The sequence below is a fragment of the Balaenoptera borealis genome (genome assembly GCF_965194805.1).
Source record: "Balaenoptera borealis genome assembly, chromosome: 2".
Classification (NCBI taxonomy): domain Eukaryota; kingdom Metazoa; phylum Chordata; class Mammalia; order Artiodactyla; family Balaenopteridae; genus Balaenoptera; species Balaenoptera borealis.
In genome coordinates, this window is record NC_138867.1 from 33,885,450 (window position 1) to 33,900,653 (window position 15,204).

At 42.2% G+C, this 15,204-nt stretch overlaps 1 long non-coding RNA gene across 8 annotated transcripts in view; it reads right to left on the reverse strand.

Annotated features, from left to right (window-relative positions):
- LOC309624417 overlaps positions 1–15,204 on the reverse strand; it is a 268,613-nt gene that overhangs the window by 20,493 nt on the left and 232,916 nt on the right. The gene's annotated exons all lie outside the window — the stretch shown is intronic.

Below are 15,204 nucleotides of genomic sequence, written 5' to 3' on the forward strand. Positions count from 1 at the left end.
CATAAAAACCTAAAAAATCAACATGGCCAAATGGAAGCTGCTGTCTTCTCCTCCAAGCTGACTTGGTTCCTCTACCGGTCCTCTCTCTCCTGATAATGATACAGTCAGCCACCTGCTTATTCAAACCAGAAACTGCAGAGTCATCTTTGACTCATCTACCTTCTTCCATTCCTAAGTCAACTCTGCCTCTTAATCATTTGTTCATTTTTCACACTTTTCCTTCTCCACTGCCAATTTCTTGGTTATCCCCCATCATCTCTCACCTGGATAGTCCAACAGTTTCCTAACCAGTCACTTGTGTCTTTTTACAACCTCCCAATCTGTCCTCCAGGCCACTCTGTAACTTCCTTTTCGAAGAGGGAAGTTGATGAGCTTTCTCCACGGTTCAGTAACTTCTCACTTCATACTGCCAGTTAAAATGTACACACAATGCCTGGCCCACAGTCTCCTTCCTCATTTGCCCTCTTCCTTCTAGGTTTATTTACAGCCATTTTCCAAGCAGTACTTCAGGCTTCATCTACATCTAGTGGCAATCTCCCCAAGAGCCTTTCTCTTTCCTAATTCCATATCTTTGTGCATGTGTGCCAGCAGCCGGCATGCCCTTTTCCTTTATCCTGGTGGGTGCTGACTCATCCTCGAATGCTCAGCTCTTGTATCAGCTTCTCTTTGAAGCCTTCTCTGACGTTTTCTTATTTCTCTACACCCTTCCGCCACCACATTCCTGTACATACCTGGAATCTAGCACTTAGTGGACTGAATTGTAATTTCTCCTTGAGGCTTTTATCTTCCCCACTAAAATCTGAGCTCCTGGAGGGCGGGACCCTGTCTTGCGATTTCTCTCTACTCTGCAGCTAGCACTGGGCTTCTAAAATTGTGTTCTTCAGAATTCTAGTCCTGTGAGTTATTGAAAGGTATTACTCACAGGAGGATGTAGGGTCAAATATGTTTGGGGAAAGCTGCGTATTGACAATACACAAGAGCTCAGGGAAGGCTTTCAGCAGAAACCTGTTTGATCTGGTTTAACTCAGTCCCTTCAAATGCCAGGGCAAGAGGAGACCTTTAAACAGATCCTTATAACATATGTGCAAGGGGCAAATGTGGAGACGTGCCTTGGGTGACACGGGAGAACAGAGAAGGGGCTGAACCAGGCTCAAGGGGCTCAGGAGCACATCTGGAGGAAGCAATCTCCATCTCTCACAACAGGATAGTCACCAATTTAACCCCCAGGAGGGAAACTCTCTGGTATTCTAATACTTCCAGAGACTGACCTTCAGAATTGAATGTGAATATCAGAAGCATTTTATTATGCAAAGCAAGTCAAGTCCTCCAGGATGGCCCCCTCTCTCTTCAATGCTGTGATCAGAATCAACTTGGAACTGGCCTTCCCCAGGCTGAATCCCATCCCCAAACTCAACTCACTTCACACCTTCCAGCTATTACCCTATGGTTGTTTATATTTTCTTGTGTATGACCTAGTGGTCTTTAATCTCAATACTCTAGGCTTCCTGAGGGCAGGCATTGGTGATTTACACTGTTCTCCTGCAGACTCTGAAAGTCCCAAGCACATAGTGGGTACTCAGTGCATGTTTACTGAATGTACTAAACACAAGCATAATTTAATATTTGAGGTAGCAAAAATGCAAATGTGATAATGTAGCCCCTGAGCTTGGATACTTGGGGCCCTGGGGGATGGGACAGACACATTTTGTACTGCTTCTACCCAGAAGAAAGTGAATTCACTAGTTCCAATTTTTTAACTCCCAGACCCATGGATGGGACAAAGGGGCAGAGGAGCATCTCTGACTTGGATATCCAGCACATTCCTCCAAAGAAGGCCAATCGTTTTAAAGACATCGAGCTGTATTTACAGCTTTGCACAGGGGCAGCACCACATATGGGTTTAGGGCAAGGGCTGTGCTCAGTGCATGGACTGCAAGCCTGGCTTCACCACTTGCTGCTCTGTGACTCTGGGGAAATTACTTGACCTCTCTGTGTGTTTTCTCATCTGTAAAATGGGGATGATAATCCTAGTAGCTACCTCCTAGGATTCTTATGAAGACTAAATCTCCTCCTCTCCATTTAACATACAAGGAAAGCAATGCCCAGAGAGGGTAAGTAACATTCCCCAAATCCCACAGCAAGCCAGTGGTAGAACCAGGATTGTTGGAAGACTGGTAAAGTCAGGTGCATGGGGTTATATGCAGTAGTACAGGTAACAAGAGTCACAAACTTGGAATTGACTTAGAGGTGATCATGATGATATCAACATTATCTTTCAACTTGTCAATCAGAATATGGGACCGTGCATCAACCCTACCTCTGTCTCTAGAAAGGATGTTTCTATCAGACATAATCTATGCATTTATAAACATTTTTATAAAAATAGACAAATGAGGTCATAGTTTCATAGTGATACAGGCTTCATCCCCAATGTACAGATGAGGAAAAAGACGTACAGTGAGTGACTCAACAGCTCACCCCTAGAATCTCCTGGATGCCTGCCTGGACTTCTGTCAGATGCACTTGGGTGAATTTCTATTCAGTATTATTACTGAGGTCTTATTGTTAAGAACACGTTCTTTGGGTTTCCTGCTTATCTCTAAGCTGAAGAAAATGAGTGTGTGTTCTTTTTTTTTTTTTTTTCTGTTTGCCTTTTCAACCTTCAGCTTCCATGACCTTAAAAAAAAAAAAAAAAAAAAAAGGAAGCCCAAGCTGAACTGGTCTAAAAGCAGCCTGTTTGCAACGTGATATGGGACCTGGACCGTGAGCAGCTAAACCCTGGTGTAGGGTTCTCTAAACACATTTCAACCATTTTCCCAAGGGGCCATTGGTTTATTTCCATCGAAACACTTGAAGATGATGAATTTACAGTGCATTTCCTACTCCACTGAATGAGCAATGGTAAAATGGTAGTTATGTATACCAGAAGGGAAAATAGCTAATGGAAATTTTTTTTTTTTTACTTTGAAGAATAGACACACTTTAACAGTCCTTGTATTTAGCCAAATGCATTGTTAAGGGTAGAATCGGTTAATGCAACATTCTCATAAGTCCATAGTTTTTATTAAGATTGATATTTGATGGACCAGATAACCTCTAACACTCTGACATCACTTTCTGCTTTAAAATACATGATTCTGTATAAAAATAGTCATTTGCTCCCTAAATCTGGGAAACCTGGTGAATATGTGAACCAACTCTGAAAAGTGTTACTGAGTTGTTTTTGTTTGTTTCAAAGAGTTTACTGTACATATATGTAAATATATGTGTGTATATATAGTATTATCCATTGTTTTGCCAAAAGCCATAACCTCCTTTGTCAGTATAGGCATAATGAGGGATCTTTCTGTATGAGAATGGCATAGAGAAGCACAGATAAAGTGATGGTCCCTTCCAAGTCTAAATGGTAGAATCCTATGATTCAAATTGTGGAGTCAGGACTAATCTCGTAGGCTTTGGCAATTGCTCCCTCTTATCTTCTCTAACCTCTTTCTCCTCTTTTATCTAAGGAGAGTGAGGTAGGTAAATATGACTAAATTTATGAGTGGAAGGAAATGCAGTGTAACTTTAAGCTCCTCCTTTAATACCTATGACTAATGAAACATTCATTATGGTGTTAAATAAATCTTCAGGAGATTTCAAAACAAAGTTGCTCTTCTTTTCATTCCATTAACTTACCATCCGGGGGTCCCCACCTTATCAAAGATCGCTCCTTCTCATTGGCTGTCCTCAGTAGTCCCACCCAAATACAACTTTTTTGTCCTTTAAAAGTGGCATTCGAGTCCCCTCCCAACCCTTCTACAAGCCTCCCGTGTTTCACTCCATTAGCCCCAAGGTTGAACCGACATCTTCCCTCTTCCTGAAGTCTGTTACTGCTACCACCTCCTGGCTGTGTGGCATTGCTCCCTTAATCCAGATCCTTAGTATGACCAGCTGAGGTCTCTCCCACCATCCTCCAGCCCACAGTCACACCACTATGACCACCTTCAGGGATCTTCTTGCTGCCTTGGCCAAAATCCCCATCTCCATCAATGTCTTCACGGACACAGCCATACTTGCCTTCCTTTGCCAATACTTACAAAAGCCATGCCCTCCCAGTCACCACCAGATTCTCCATCAGAGCTTCTGCTGCTGTATCTCTAAAATATGTCAACCAAGAGTGGTTTTGCATGCCCTACCCGCCACCCCACTGGGGGTCATTTGACAACGTCTGGAGACAGTTTTTGGTTGTCACAGCTTGGGGAGGGGAGTGCTACTGGCATTTAGCGGGTAAAGGGGTGCTGCTAAACTTCCTTACGATGCACAGGATGGTTCCTTGCGACAAAGAAGTATCCAGCCCCAAATATCAACAGCGCCGAGGTCGAAAAACCCTGCTCTGCGAAATAGTGGAGGCCTCTATTCTCTTTTGGTACCTTTGGCAGAAAAACAAAACAAAACAAAACAAAATCTATCCTCCTGGCACACACAGTGGAACCCACTGTTCTTTCCCCCACTCCTCAGCTCAAGACTGGAGAAAACAAGCAGGATCTTGTAGAACCAGCCTCTTCATTCCTCACGTGGGTTCTTCTCCCTCCTGGGCAGGAATTGGGAAAGAGGGGCTCCATCTGGGCAGAGGAACCCATTCAGAACAATGGTTTTCAAACCAGACTACATCACACATTCGTGTCAGTTCAAATATTTTAAATATTTAGAATGCGGATACTCAGAACTCAAACTGAATTGGTCAGGGATGGAGGCTGGGTGATATTTTTTTAAAAAACTCCCCAGATAATACCAATGTGCAGCCAGGGCTAATCACCCCCTGGGCTGGCAGCCTGATCACGGCGGGGGAGCAAATCTCCCCAAAGAGCTGTGGGAAAGTATTCTTCTGGGGCCTTTTAGCATTATAGAGCATCCAGCCTTCCAGCAGGAGCGAAATCTTTCAACAGTGTGGTCAGCCTTGGTCATCTGGGCAAATGCAGATTGTCTGAGGGTCTTTACTCAAAGTCCTTCTGTATCTCACACTGGGCCTTACTCTAATTTTTAATATTTATCAAAATCAGGAAAAGACAGTAAATCAAAGGTTAAAAGCTATCTTCATAATTAAGCACTTCCTGCTAGCTATTTATTTGTCTTGGGGAAAAAAATGCCTTTTTCCTCTTGCAGAAAGATAAAATAATCCTAAATTAAAGCTTTAAGATGAATTATGGCTTATGAAAAATAATGGGATAGTATCATGTCACAAACATTGTCTCTATGAAATATAGCCAGTCTAATTCTGTACATTTCCTCCCTGTTTCAAAACAATGGAGTCTTTACAAGGCAAATTCATCTAGCATTAACTTTGGAATCATTACTGTGCTCACTGATGAAATTGATAAAATAAAAATACTTTTCAATGCTTAAAAATCTCATTAAATAATCTGTAACTTAAGTAAATCATATCTAATTTCAGTTTCTTTCTTATTCTTCTGCAGCCACACACTCAGCATTCTAGAGTAGAATAAACATTGGACCCCCAGTTGAGAAGCCTGAAGCCTAGTTCACACCATGGTATCACTTTAGCAAGTCACTTTCTCTAGACTGTTTCTGAGTCAGTAAAGTGATGGTGCCACCAGGTGATAGGTAAAATCCTTTTCAAGTTAAGGAATTAGCAAGAAGGCAACTTTAAATAACAATGAGATGCCTGGTTTTCTGCCTTGGCATATAGTGTGGAAACATGGTATGTATCAATCAACAAATACTTACTGAGTCCTCTTGCTATGAAAAATATGGGGCATTGCTATGGAGAATTCAAAGAAATAGCAATTATATCTCCAAGGTTTTACTTTTTTCTTTATAAATAAGATTGTAACTTGGTTGGAGAGATACAGTTACATCAGATAAAAACATTTAGAAATGCCAATTGGTATTTCATTAAATCAGTGAACATTTATTGGAAACCTATTGCATGAATTAGATCCTAACCTAATGAATATCACAGGTGACAGTGCTGATAGGTTTAGGGAGCGGTGGAAACTTTTCCTTTACATAAACTTCAGTAACACACTCCATTAACACTGCAGTTTGTGGCCTGGTGTTATCTACTGTCTCAAGTATCTTTCAAGTACCTAACTCACTGCTGTGGAAATAACATCTGTTTCTCCTATTTCTGGGTAATTCTAGAAATTCTCTCCCTGTCATCTGCTCCTCCGGCTGAGGTGATCACCTCTCCTGTGAATGTTCCAGTGAATGTTTCTAAGTTGAGAATAATAATCAATAATTTGGCAGCTAATTTAATTAAATATGCATGAATTGTGTACTTAGTAGGATACGTGCATCCCAAGCATTGTGTTGGATGTTGGCAATACAGAGAGTACCTATTATTTATAACTTGCCTATGTAGCTCATAGTCAAGCAAGGAAAAATGCTTGGAAATAATAATTGCGGTACACTGTGATAAACGTACAATAAGGTCTGTTCAGTGTTCAGAGGTAGCTCATTCATTCATTCATTTAACAAATATGTATTTAGTGCCTCTTTCCTCTGGTCAGTATCCCAGGCATGTAGCATATACTGGGGAAAGAAACAGACACGATCCTTAACCTTAAGGAGCTTGCAGCTTAATGGAAGAATAGACAATAAACAAGTGAATGAACAAACAAGAACTGTATGTAATTTCTAAAAATAGTACGTTCTATAAAGGAAACAAACAGGGTGCAGTGATAATGGAAGAGGTGGACCTACACTTTTTTTTTAATTAATTTATTTATTTTTGGCTGTGTTGGGTTTTCGTTGCTGCACGTGGGCTTTCTCTAGTCGCAGGGAGTGGGGGCTCCTCTTCGTTGCGGTGCACGGGCTTCTCATTGCGGTGGCTTCTCTTGTTGCGGAGCACGGGCTCTAGGCACAGGGGCTTCAGTAGTTGTGGCACACGGGCTCAGTAGTTGTGGCTCACGGGCTTCATTGCTCCACGGCATGTGGGATCTTCCCGGACCAGGGCTCAAACCCGTGTCCCCTGCCTTGGCAGGCAGATTCTTAACCACTGCGCCACCAGGGAAGCCCTGGACCTACACTCTTGAAGTGGCCCCTAGAAAGTTTTCTCAGACATCTCAGCTGAGACCCCACAAACAGAAGAGCCCATCATGCCAAGAGCAGAGGTGAGATGCCCCCAGGCCAGGGGGCACAGCATGGGCTAAGCCTCAGAGACAGGAAGGAGTGTGGTGTGTCGGGGGCCTACATCAGGTGCATGGTTAGAGAGGAGGGTGGTGGAGCTGAGGTTGAAGGCAGACCACACAGGGCTCCGTGCACCGTGGAATAGAATGTTATATAAAGTCCAAGGAAAAGCCGTTAGAGGCTATTCAATCAGGGATGGTGAGGATCCATTTAGGTTTTTAGCAAATAACTCTGGGTGCTAAATGGAGATTGTATTCAAGTGGGACATTTGTGGTTCTGGGAAAGCCATAGAGGAGGGTGAGTGACCTGGACTGGGCTGGTGGCAGTGGGAATCCAAGAAAAAAAAACCCTGGAGTTGAGGTTTATTTTGAAGAAAGAAGCAGTAGGACTGTGATGGATGGGGGGGAGAGCAAGGGAAAGAGAAGGTTCCTGTGAAGGTGTCAAGGAGGTCAGTGCACACACATGCCTGAAGCTCGGGGAAGGGCGCAGAGCTGGGGACAAAAATGAACAAGCCTCTGGCAATGGCCTGGTGTCAAAGAACAGGAACAGGTAAAGTCAGTTACAGAATTGGATCGAGAGGGGCCCTGTCCCAAGTGATCCCAACATTCATGTGCTCTGCTCAAGGTCCCTGAACGGTTTCATGTCACCACGTATAGGAAGCAACGCGGTGGGAATGGATTGATCAGCATATAGCATTGACTGTTGTCTGTTTCCATAAGCAGAAGGAGTAGAAAACAGAAAGCTCCTTGATCCATAAGAGAGGAAGTGGGGCAGACTCCTGGGAAGCTAAGGAAGCACATCTTCCAACTCCTGCACTAGTACCAACGGACCCCTTACAAGGCCCTGGATATAATTTTGTATTTGAAATTTGGTACTTTTTTTTGAGAGGACCCCCAAATTATGTAAGCTCAAGCCTCACAGAATCTAGCTCTACCTCTGATGGAGAAAATTAAGGAACAGAGCATGAAGTCAAAGCCCCCAGTGACCTGACAATTTGACTCCTGATGGGGCCTTTTAATGCGATTGAGTGCTGAGTCAGCTAGAAGTTGTGGCAGAGTCTTTAAGAAAAGCTTTATTGTTGAAAGCTACTTCCCGACCTATTCACATGCACCTCAGCCAGAAGCGTGGTGACCACATTGTGCAAAAGAAGGGAAAAGCCTAGGTCAAGGTTGGGAAAATGGAGTTCAGCCCTGGGCAGCAAGGTGGCCACCAGAACACCTTGTGTGCAACTGGCAGAACGTATCCATCCCGCCAGCAAAGAGAACTTCTAATTATGCAAACCCAAAAAGTTTGAAAAAGAGGAGGAAGAACAAAAATGGATAGGCAGACGAGCTACATAATTTGCAGGGCCCAGTGCAAAATGGAAATGTGGATGGGCTTCTTGTTCAAAAAGTATTAAGAATTTCAAGATAATGACAGCAGAGCATAAAGCCAAGTGCAGGTGTGGTTCTAAGCAGGGGCCCTATATGGCTCTACAGGTCACATGCCCATGAAGTCAGACCTGGAGACAGGAGAAAACTTAGGGATATCACATCTATTGGGAATGTACTATATTCCAGACACAGGGCAAGACATTCATAATTCGTTTTATCTTCATAACCACGCTGTAAGAGAAATACTACCAACATTCCACAGGTGAGAAAAAGTCTCAAAATTTAGGTTTTTTGCACAAACACACACAGGTAAGTGTGTGAGTTTAAGGGGAGGGAGAAAAGAGACCAGAAGTCATTGCCCAATGACTTCAGAACCAGGAACATATGGGCTTCTATTACTAAGCTCATTTAACAAAGCCAAGATGTCAAAACGGCTTGATTACTATTCTTGCGAACCACAATTGAGGCAGTGACTAGGAAATTGAAAACACAGTTGTCCTTTACCATTTCCTTGAACCGTTTAGCTTTGTGCTACTGCAGGGAGGTTGTCATTCCAACAAAAGCAGACGTGTTTGGAAGCTTCTAGACTTTCGGCTTTTGTATTTAGCTACTCTGGTTGGCACAGGGTTAAATGACGACTGCTTTATTTGTAATTTATTTATATTAAAAGTGAAATGTCAAGTTCACACAGGGTGAAATAAAGGCCACTTTATAAACATGCAAACAAACACAAGTGTTCGCTGCCAAAAATATCCAAACAAACCAAACCAGAGACAAGAAATATCTCCTCAGCTCAAACGGTACAGTCCTTCCACACGGCCTCTTCAACAGATGAAAGAAAATCCTGAAATTCAGGACCAAACTCAATCAAATGCTAATTTAATGTTGTCCCTTAGTGGACACCAAGTTAAAGGGGAGTTGTTACTTATCCAATTAATGTGAGCACTGTGGACACCCCCATTACAAACTGAGGGAAAAAAAAATCTAATAAGGAATTGGAATTTTTAGTATTTTGCCAACAGTCTTTAGTAGCTTGAACACTTTCCTGTTGTCACTCATGCTTGTCTATTTACACACACATATAAAGCATCATTAAGATTCCTTTTATACAAAGAAAATTGTTTACTTTCATATAAACATACACACACGTGCTTATATGTGAACTTCAAACATAGGTATCCTTAGCCTTTATGATGCTTTAGCAAGGAGGGTAATAGTAGGACATGCATACTCCTGAATCCCAGAGATGACAGATGTGCGGCTTGTAAAGTACATGGGGATCCGACATGATTATCACCAAGGAGACATGACCTGGTATCGGTACAAAGAGCTGGAGTTGAGCCTGGAATTTGCCTGTGCCAACTCTGTGGCCCTTGAAACTGGTGAAACGGGTTTGGCACTTACTTTGTTCTATACCCGTGAAACTCAGGGCTTCCACTGAGAGGAGAGTCTATGGGATCGTGGGTCTGGTACCTTTTCTGAGAAGGGAGGAAATGGAAACTGGCATCTTTTCTTTCACCCATCACCTTATATAAAAGTAACAGGGAGGCCTACAAATTCAATCTCTCCATGTGAGGAAACAGTCCCCCATTGGTATGAAAACAGCAGGCATAACATGTTTGGTGAACTCACAGGTCTGGTCTTAAACAGGGAATTTAGGTTATTCTCACAGCCTGGTCACTAACTGAGATATGTTTTGGCCTACTCCATGAATAAGACACAGCTGAGATCTTGTTCCTAATTCCAGAGGTAGGGGAAACCCTGCATTTCTTAAGCAAATAGCACAACATGAAACAAAGCCCAATACTTATTCCAGGAAAGCTTGAATCAATTTATTAGCATATATGTGGTATAAAATTTGCTGACTTACCTACAGGAAGGAAGTCACTGGAAGAACAATCTTTACTGATCTTGCAAAAAAAGGAGGCCAGAACATCCTCATATCTGTTTCTATGGAATGTCACTACCAATGACGTGCAGGGGCCCAGCGCTCAGAGCAGGTGGTTTCTGCTGTAGCGATAAAGTGCACAGAGGCCAGAGCTAGGCAGCTGGTTCAAATCGCATCTCTGCTAGTTTCTGACTTTGCTAACCTCTCAGCATCAGTTTCCTCATCTGTAAAACAGGGATATTAATATCATCCTCTGAAGGTGCTGCTATTTCCTACTTATAATCTATGCTCCCTTTCTTCCTTTTCAGAAGCATGATTTTCTTCAGTTTTGTGATATTTTGTTAGAACTTTGTTTCCCAGACTTTGATAAAGTTAGGGTGGCCATGTGTCTCAGTTCTGGTAAATGAACACAGGCAGATGTCATTAAGTGGGGTTCTCCCGATGGAGACAGATTCAACTGGCAAATGCTTTTGCTCCTCACATCCTCCCTCTTCCTGCCTGGAACGTGCTATGGCACTCAGAGATGGAGCAGCCACTGAGAAATGAAGTCACACCCTAAGAGCGAAGGAACAAGGAGGCTTAAGAAGCCTTGCTCCTTGAGCAGTTGCACATATCCTGAATTGCCTATTCCTGAGTTCCTTGTTATACTGAGAGAAGAAGAAGGAGGAGGAGGAGAAGGAGGAGAGGGAAAGGGTGGGAGGAGGGGGAGGGGGATAGGGTGGGAGGAGGGGGAGGGGGATAGGGTGGGAGGAGGGGGAGGAGAACAGGGTGGGAGGGGCAGGAGGAGGAGAAGGGAGAGAGGAGAGGCAGGGAAGGAAGGAGAAGAGGAGGACGCCGCTGTCTGTTAAGACAACCTACATGCAGCCAAACGCTACCCTGGCTGATATCAAGGTTGGCGTGAAGAATTTATACGAGTGACATTCTTAGCACAGAGCCTGGAACAAGGACTTTAGGAATAGTGATGTATACTGAGTTACTTATAGGAAGAAACTATTAGCTGAGTAACATGAGGGCCATCCCCAGCCTTAGAGGAATAATTCCCTGCTAAGATAGGTACCTACCTCCACCTGAACCAGGTGACTTGCCTTCTGGCTGCATCGTTCCTCCCATGGCCTTGGGGAAGCCTGTGGAGTGCTGCTTCCCTGGCAGCTGCACAGCCCCTGTCATTTCTCTTGCCCCCTACCTAATTGCCCCTGGGAATGGTACCACGTCCAATGTCATTTCAAGACCGATGGACCCAGTATGATTTTGAATCTCATTAAAATTCTTGTCTGTTTTCTTTTCATTGCACTTCATAGGGAATGCTAATTAAACTCTTAAAAGAACCAGATGTGGTACTTGGCACAAGAATTTGTCTGAAAATCTAATTTAATGACTGTTTCCCCTAATAACTTCCACACCCAAAGAGTCAAGAAAGGCGGTCTTCCCAGGAATGGAGAGAGTCTTCTAACACTAGCAGTACCAAAACTGTGATGGTAGCACCTCAAAGACCCCACACATGTAACATATGTGATGAACATGGGATGACCTCGCCCTTCCTGGTTTCATCACAGTTTCAAGATGACAAAAGAAGCATTTACAACTGGAAGTAAGCTTGTATTGCCAATCAAATATAATGTTAGTTTGGTTCATTACAAAGGGAGCTGTTTGTCAAAGGCACAAACTTTCAGTTATAAGATGAATAAGTTCTGGGAATCTAATGAACAGCATAGTGATTCTGGTTAATAATTATTATATACTCGAAAAGTTGTGAAAAGAGTAGATCTTTAACGTTCTCACCACAAAAAAAGAATTAGCTATTACGCATTAGCTAACACTATGGTGGTAATCATTTTGCAATATACAAGTGTATCAAATTAACTTGTTAAGTGTATCAAATCAACACCTTAAACTTACACAATGTTATATATCAATTATATCTCAATAAAGTGAAAAACAATCACATTAAAAAAAAAAAACAGAAGAAGAAGAAACTGCCAAACTGTTTTCCAAAGTGGTTGTTTTGTTTTGCATTCCTAGGAGCAGTGTATGAGAGTCCCAGTTTTCTTGGTTTGTTTGCATAAATTTGTATTTCCATCTGGTATCATTTTCCATCTGCCTGAAGGACTTCTGTTAACACTTCTTGTGATGAAGTTCTGGTCTGCTGGTGATGTATTCTGTCAATTTTTCTATGTCTGAAAGTCTTTATTGCACCTTTGTTTTAGAAAGACAATTTTGCTATTGACAGCTTCAGGACTTTAAGGTATTGCTCCACTGACATCTTGCTTACACTTTTTCTAACAAGAAATTTGCTGCCATCCTTATCTTTGTTAATGTGTCTTTTTTACTGACTGCTTTTAAGATGTTCTCATCATCTCTGGTTTAGAGTAATTTGATTATGATGTGTCTTACCGTGATTTTCCTAATTGTTTTTGTGCTTGGAGTGAATTGAGTTTCTTGGATCTGTGGGTTTCTAGTTTTCACCAAATCTGGAAACTTTTTGGTCACCTTTTCTACCAATATTTTTTCTATATGAGTTATTTATTGCTGTGTGACAAATAACTCCAAAATTTAGCAGCTGAAAACAATACACACTTATTATCTCACACTTCCTGTGGGTCAGGAATCTAGGCACAGCTTAGCTGGGTGCCTCTAGCTCTGAAGCTCTCATGCAGTTACAATCAAGGAGCTACTGGCAGATGTCAGAAGACCTGATTCCAAGCTCACTCACATGCTTGCTGGCAGTCTACATTCCTTGCCAGGTAGACCTCTCTACAAGACTGCCTCATGATGTGGCATCTGGCTTCTCCAGAGAAAAGACATCCCAGAGGGTGAGAGAGAGAGAGAGAGAGAGAGCTCCCAAGATAGAATCCAGAATCTTTTTGTAATCTAATTTTGGAATTTATAGCCCATCACTTCTGCCGTATTTCCTTTATTAGAAGTGAGGTAATAAGCGAATCCCACACTCAATAGGCGGGGATTAAAGAAGGCCATGAATGCCAGGAGGCAAGGAGCACTGGGGGAGCCATCCTAGAAGATGCCTACTACTCCCACTTCTCCTTCGGGAACTACAATTACACATTTATTAGGCCACTTGAAGTTGTCACAGCTCAGTGATGCTCTGTTTCATTTCTTTGTTTTTTAATTCAGTTTTCTCTCTGTACTTCATTTTGGATCATTTCTCTTGCTCTGTCTTCACATTTGTTAATCTTTTCCACTAAAATGTCCAGTCAGCTATCAATCCAATCCAGTGCATTTTTCATCTCATTCATTGTACTTTTCATCTTTAAAAGTTCAGTATGGGTCCTTACTATATCTTCTACATCTCTACTTAACTTTTCAAACATATGAAATAGAGTCATGGTAATTGTCAATTCTGGGTCAGTTCCAACTGGTTGCTTTTTCTCCTCATTGTTTCCTGCTTCTTGGTACTTTTTTACTAGATGCTACACATTGTGAATTTTACCCTGTTGGATGTTGGATATTTTTGTATTCCTATAAACATTTTTAGCTTGTTTTGGGACAGAGTTAAACTCCAACAGAGTTACTTGGAAAGAGTTTGAGCCTTGTGGATACGCTTTTTAAGATTTGTTAGGTGGGAGTGGAACAGTGTTCAGTGTTCAATGATTAAAGCTAATTACTCCCCACTACTGAGGCAAGACCCATCTGTGTACCCCACCCATTCCGCATGAATCAGGATGGTGTTCAGTCTATAATGTAAGAATAGGCATTATTTCTGGCCTCATATGGGAGCTGAACATTGTCACCTCTTGCCCTTTTGGATGGTTCTTCCTCTGGCTTCCAGTAGTTGATCACATACCTGAACTTATCAGCTAAATACACTCAAAGGAGCATCTTTCTGGAGTTTCCTCTCTGTGGATCTCTCTCTCCTCTCTAGTGTTCTGCCCTGAGAACTCCAGCTGCTTTGTTCTCCTCCGTATCTTAGATGTATCTCCTCAACCCAGGGTGTCCTCTGGGTTTCCCTTCCCTGCACTATGCCCTGTAAATTATCTCAAAGCAGTGAGCTGGGACAATGACAGGTCTCACTTGGTTTTTTTCCTGTCTCACATAGATCACTATCCTTTGTTGCCCGATATTCAATATCTTGAACACCATTGTTTCACATACTTTGAAAGGTTTGGGTTGTTTCGAGAGAGAGAGAGTCATTCTGGTCCTTGTTACTCCATCTTGGTTGGAAGCAGAATTCTGGTCTCCAGGCAAAACATTTTGAGTGGACATCAGCAGCCTTGCTGAAGTAGCATGCTGATGTTTATTCTTTCCTTCCTTTATAGTGGATAGGGATAAAGGAGAAACCCTGGTGTGTATGGAGACAGGTTAGGGGAGAAGGAGAGGAAGGGTTAATTTTTTCTCCACGTTTAGAAGCTGCTTTTTACAACCCTACCCACATATTATTTCGCTAAAACTCATCTCTCATGCTGTCATTGGATTTTTGTCATAGGCTATCCACCCATGGTTTTGAGGCTCACAAATGTTCAAATCTTTTTCTTACAACCTGGCACTAAGTTAAGGCCAGATTCTGGCTACAAGTGTCTTAGAAGATAATCTTTCTTGGTTCATGTCTATGTGGCAAATTAAGAAGCTGATTCATCTCTAGTAGTTACACCAAACCATTTGGTGCTGTTCACCAATGGCCATTAATATGTCAGCAGCAACTCTGTCCAAATCCCATCCTCTGCCTGTGAAAAGAATACTAATTCGTTTGACTATACCAGAATCCAAGTAGCATTCCTTCTTCTCATCTAATTTTTTTAAATGTAATTTTGTTAATGTGAATTTTAATGGTGATTTATGGTCACCACATCCCTTTAGCTT